The following is a 6,000-nucleotide window of genomic DNA, read 5'->3' as shown; positions in this document are numbered from 1 at the left end:
GGGGCTGTGACACGTTGCTAGATATAGCACAAGAGCGAGCTCTGGTGTAGACCAGGTAGCTTTATTGAGTCTCGCTTTGTGCACTTTCAAAAAAAGGGCTATGGAAGCCTGGATAAGCCACAAATCATCCTGTAGGTGTGTGTAGAAGTCATGCATCCCCACCATCACCCACATCTTGGTTTTGCTGGTGCTGGGGCAGTGGACTTGAAAGTGGGGGTTGCTTTGCAGCCCTGCCTGTCCCAGTGCTGGTGGTGCACACCGATGTGGACTGGCAACATGGGCAGGGATGTTGGAATTAGTGTGGGATCCCAACACACCACTGTGTAGATGTGGGGAGCATGTGCATGTTCGGAGACGGGCAGCAGGTAGTAGAGTGGTGCACAGCTCCAGGCAGGATTCAGCCCAGGCTTCCCAAGGGTACTGCAGCAGCTCTGCATCCCTCCAGCGCTGCCATCTGCCAAGAATTTCCGCTCACTAATGTTAAACTAAAACAACACTTCAGAGTCTTCTTTTGACCTGCAAGAGCACCTTCATGGAGGAACAGACATCCTACCATAGTTGCAAGATGACACTGGAATATTTCTTCTTAGTGTTGGGTTCCCTACATCTTGCAGCTTCCCACCCCAACTCCTCTATACGTTCCCCCCAACTGCCATGTGGATATGAGCCTTCTGCTGCTTAAAAGGTCCAGGGATTACTAGGAAGAAGGGCTACAGAGGTAGCAGGGCTTTCAGCAAGGGGATGGGTTCATTGCCTGACCCTCAGAGCTGCTCAGGTGCTTCCATATCCTTGGCCAATGTCCCAGGTATTAAACCAGGGGTTAGCCCATGACCCACAGCCATGAGATGCTGCACTGAGCAGTTGCCCAAAGGCTCCTCGTGCTCTTCAAATCCCACCTCCAAACCCAGTGGTGCAGGCAGAGGAGCATGTCTCGCCCTGTGTCCCTGGCAGTCTCCCTTGCTGCCTTCCCACACGCCCATGGGAGACGCTGGGCACAAGAAGGGGCTGCCCGAGGCTGGACCACTTCCAGGCACATCAGCTGTGGTCCAGAGTGAAGCAAATCCCAGGCACAGCCAATATCTGCCCTCATACCCACACAAACCACATCGGCACAGTGAGTAGGGCTTAAGTGAAACCAGGCACGGCCCCAGGTGGCCATGGTTTGTCTCTCGTGCTTAAAGTCAACTGATTCTATTCACAGCTGGCTCCTCTGAGAGGACTGGGCAGCGACAGGGAGTTCCTTGGGGTTGGGCAAGGGACAGGGTGGCTGTGCTGTGACTTCTCCCATCTTTTGAGCGGAGTTCCTAGTGTGGTTTTGGAGGAAAGAAACTTCCTCTTATTGCTCCTTACTTCTGCAGTATCACCAAAAAAAAAAAAAAAATATTCAGGTGTCCTAGTCCCCAGGAGGGGTTCAGGCCCCCTCGTTCTAAAGCAGAGCTTAGAAACACCTTGTGTGATAACGCTGCAAATAAAAAAGCGTGTTTTGCACCATTTACTGGCTAAAATGCCGTGTTTCATACCTAAGTGAGAAACCCCCGTGATGGGACACAGCTCAATTAAAAGCCACCCCTACCTTCCTCAGCAGGAAGGAGGAAAGACACTAGTTCAGATTTGGGCAGGGAGTCACCAGGTCAGAGTTAAGCTTCTAGGCAAAACCTCAGCTCTGAGTTTCCTGCTCCTCAAGCATTTTTCTGTCCCAGTTTTCCCGTTTACAAGCTCAGGCTGCTGTGTTCAAACCAGAATGCCTGTCAGCTGCTGGCCCCCTCCCACGGGGCCTCAGGACGGTGCCCAGTGCAGCCCTGAGCGGGCTTTGCGTGGGGCAGGGGGATCCTTCCAGCCATCCCTTTGCCCAAAAGGCTATTAGGGCTCTGCACAACGAGGACTTGAAAAACGCAGCGTAACTCACAGCAGGGCTCTTCATGGGTACCACGTTCTGGGGCAGACCCGGGGGATACAGGAGGATGCACCCTTGGGGTGGGGTGGGGACGCTTGGGGAGCGCGGCTCTTGCGGTGTCGCCGGGCTGGGAGTGTCACACGCACATTCACACTCACCCCCCCCCCCACACACACACCGGGGGCCGGCTGTATCCCGGCTCCTCCCCCGCTAAGAGGCTCAGGCAGGGCAGGCGCTGCCCTCGCTCGGTGCCGGAGGCAGCGCGGCTCCGCGCCGGGCACCAGCGCCCCTTCCCCGGCCCCCGGCCGGCCATGCCCCGCTAAGGTAAGGCGGAGGGGGTGGCAGGCGGCACCCGGGAGGGACCGGGCTGAGGGCTGGGGATGCTCCGGGTGCGGTGCGATGGGTGCAATGGGGGTGCGGTGGGCTGGGATGCAGCGGGGGTAGCCCCGGTGGGGCTGCGCGGCAGCGAGCCGTCTCTGGCACCCGCATCAGACCTGGGGAAGGGGCTGGGCTGGCTGCGGGGGGCGACAAGACAGCAGACCTGCCAGAAATGCCCGGCAGCCCCGAGCCAGCTGGGCTCCTGCAGCACGGATTAGTGTCTGGCTAATTTCTAGCTGCTGCTTAATTTAGCTTGGGTCACCTAGCAGTGAGCGGGGGCGGGGGGCATTCCCCTCCAGCGCTGCGCCGTGCAGCCCCCCACCCCTTCGCTCCACAGCCCTTTCACATCCAGGGATACGTTTGCAGGTGCTTAGGGACGGGGTTGTGCCTGCTGCACGGACCCACTGGCGTTGCTGGCACAAGACCCCAGGTCTCCCCCCCGGTCCCATCGGTCCCGGGACCACTCCCTGCTCTGACCCAGCTCCGAACGCACCACCCAGGCGGTGAAAGCACGACCTGCCCTCAGGCAGAGAGCAGCAGGGCTTTCCCCAGGTTCCAGCATAGCACACCTTGTGTCCAGGCTGTGTTTTGGTGGCATGTTCCCTGGGTCACAACGGTGCTCGTAAGCAGTGCTCAGGACCTTCCCAAGCTGTTGACATTATTAGGACAATCCCTGAGCATGGGATAGGCAATTCCCATAAAGCAGTTTGCATTTTGCTGCCTGGTTTGGGAGGGCAATGTTATGTGGATGGGCTGTGCTGGACCAGCTGAGCACCAGCCATAACAAAGAACAGCCCCCCGGCTTTCCTAGGGTAGTTACAATCACGTTATCCTAAGGAGGGTGGACCAGGCATCTCTTGGTGCCTCTGGGAGGACTGGGCTATATAGTGGAGGACCTGTCTTGTAGGCAACATAGAGGGAGAGTTTGAAAGGCCAGTGAGTCTAAAATTGCCTGGTTGTCCCTGACTGCTAAATCCCCCCTGCAGAAGGAGCTGGCAGGAGCTGGAGGCGGTCTTCATACAGCTCTAGTTGTTACATTGGTGTGAGAGTGCTTCTCTCCATAGTCTGAACAAAAGGATGCCCAAGAAAACCAAGCTTATGGGGTTATCCTGTGCTTTACATCAAGATGTCAACTACATGGCTTGTGTTGTAAGCTGACCCCTCTCTCTTCCTTCTCCACTATATGATGGGTCCTATCTTTCTTCCCATGAGGTGAGGGACCGCAAGGTCCCAACAAAGGTGGTGTGAAGGCATGAGATGGTTTTGCAGCTTTGGACTGAGCTTTGCCAAAACTTCAGTCAAAACCTGGATCCCTGTGAAAGCCTGTGCGACCCTGTGCAAGTGTCTTCCCTACCCTGTGTCTAAACTGCCCCAGGGACAGCTGAAGAGGGACAGACAAGGGCAAAAAACAGGATGGCATTTCCCTCCTCTTGGTTGATGGACAAAATTGTTTTTTCACCTGTGGCTTTGTGATCTCTGAGCTCTGCCAATTTCCAAATACATGTCTCTAAATCATGTGTAGTGTTTAAGTCGTGGTGATGGGCAGGCGACAAATTGTCTTACTGTCTTTCTCTTCTACCTGACCTCGTTGAAAGCTTTGTGCTTCTGAAAAAACAGTGTAGGGCCAAAGTCTTTTCTTGGGCTTTTTGGAGTGAGACTGGAGTAACTTCATGAAGTTACAGTATCTCCCCACTGACACCAACGTTTATGAGATCTGAATCCAGGCCAGGGATGAACCTCTTTTCTAAGGCAATATTATTTCTAACTCATTTCCCCTCCTCAGAGCAGTTGATTCATCTCACTCACTATTAAGTTTCCACAGACCGGGGCTGCTGTACAGTGTTTCTGTCTTACGCTTGCTAACTTGTGACTTCGCAATCCATGGGTTGCCATGGAAAGGATTTTGCTGTGATTAATGAAGGCATTGTCAGCTCATAGTTTTTTTTCAAAGCCTTTCCTGGAGCTGCAGAGAACAGCTTCCAAGCCCAGCAGAAAGGGGCAGACAGGACAGGCGGCTTCAGGCACTCTCGGTCCTGGGCACATTTTTGGTTCCCCACACTGACACCATGCTGTCGGGTAGTAGTTGCTGCCTGCACTCACTGCCAGATCAGGTCTGCTGGTCCCTTTTGAGGGAGAGGAGAGATAGGGACTTCTGTTGTTCTCTTGGGACAGAGCCAGAGTTTTCTTGCTCCCGAAGCAGAGTAGGACAAGTGTCGCTGTACCAAGGGGCTGGCAGGATGTGGAGTCGGCGTGTAAGGGAGCTTTGCACCGTGAAATGCTCTTCTGCTAGGCAACGTGCAAGGAGAACCTGATATGGGATGAGATGGTGTGCTTGTGACTGTCTGGTCCCCCAGCCAAACTGCTAGGTAGAGCCAGCAAGCTTCTCAGAACAGGACTGCCCCAGCAGTGCCCATGCTTAGGCTGTCCACCCATCCCCAGGTAGCCCCCCCAAACCCCACTGTACCCAGAGCTGTTCACAAAAACTTAGAACAGTTCTAAGAAGCTCTTCCAGTCTGGATACTGGGAGAGAGCAGATACAAGCAACAGGGCAAGAGGGAACAGCCTCAGGTTGCTCCAGGGGAGGTTTAGATTGGATATTAGGAAAAAATTCTTCATTGAAAGGGTGGTCAAGCACTGGAACAGGCTGCCCAGGGAGGTGATGGAATCACCACCCCTGGAAGTGTTCAAAAAACATGTAGATGTGGTGCATGGTGATATTGTTTAGTGGTGGATTTGGCCTGGGTTAACAGCTGGACTTGATGATTTTAAAGGTCATTTCCAACCTAAATGAGTTGATGATTCCCACTTCACAAGGAGAGAACAATGTGTGGAAATCCAATGAAAAAAGTCATCTGAAGTAGGTTGAGTGCCAAATAAATACAGAAAAGTTCAAAATCTAAAGCAAAAAGTCTCTGGGGACCCCTTCATTTGTTGGCACCATTGGCTGAGTCCTCCCCAGATCTGCCCAGCCTGAGCAGCTTGGTACCAACTCCCACCTCAGCCCAGCTGGGATCCAAAAACTGAGTTCTTGATCCCACTGGCAGTTTTAGAGCAATGGCAGAAAAGCATCGAGCTCTTCTTGGACCTCAGTCCTAGCAAGTTCCTTTCACAGCATGTTGGTTCAGCTGCTGCCATCCCCTTTCATGCATTTAACCTGGTGTAATAACCCAGTGTTTACCCGGGGCGCAGGTGACCTGAATACATTTTCTACATGCATGAAAGGAGTTAAAACTTACACTATAGGTTGATTATAGACTTAGGAGCTGCCTTGCGTGGAGGTTTCCACTGCCTGTTGTTGCTGCATAAGCAGCCTGGCCTCCAACTTTAAGATGTGTGGAGGAAGGAGGGCTCACAGAAGGGCATGTCTAAGGTTATTCTGAGTGTTGGGAGAACTGAGGCTCTGTGGAGCTTGGTCTTATCCTCTCTTCCCCATCTGACACCAGGCTGTATGGTGGGAGCTGTGCTGGGAAGGGGCTTCACCCCAGGAGGCAAAGCCACCCACTGCAACAGTTCCTGACTTTGGAAATGGTAAGATAAATCTGGGATCACAGCAGAGACGGAGAGAGGATGGGCCCAACGTGAAGGTTGGCAGAGGGGGACAAATAGAAAATGGCAGGTATCCACAGTGTCTGAATGAAGGCAGCTGTTGATGGCACTGTGTAGATGTGAAGACTTTTAGGAATATTATGGTTTAGTCTCACAGTGCTTGCAAGTTGCAGCTGTGAAAT

General features: G+C 53.4%; 1 protein-coding gene across 5 annotated transcripts in view; it reads left to right on the top strand.

Moving 5' to 3' along the window:
• The first annotated feature begins 2,122 nt into the window (after positions 1-2,122).
• Positions 2,123-6,000, top strand: part of MYO7A (myosin VIIA) — a 108,153-nt gene continuing 104,275 nt past the window's right edge. For all 5 annotated transcript variants that reach the window (XM_055802208.1, XM_055802206.1, XM_055802207.1 and 2 more), the window contains exon 1: positions 2,123-2,218. The gene's annotated coding sequence lies outside the window, so the exon portion shown is untranslated. The remainder of the gene's footprint in view (positions 2,219-6,000) is intronic.

Source organism: Falco peregrinus, chromosome 4 (assembly GCF_023634155.1).
Source record: "Falco peregrinus isolate bFalPer1 chromosome 4, bFalPer1.pri, whole genome shotgun sequence".
Taxonomy (NCBI): domain Eukaryota; kingdom Metazoa; phylum Chordata; class Aves; order Falconiformes; family Falconidae; genus Falco; species Falco peregrinus.
Note: the sequence above shows the minus strand (reverse complement) of the source record. Positions and strands in the feature narration are given on the sequence as shown.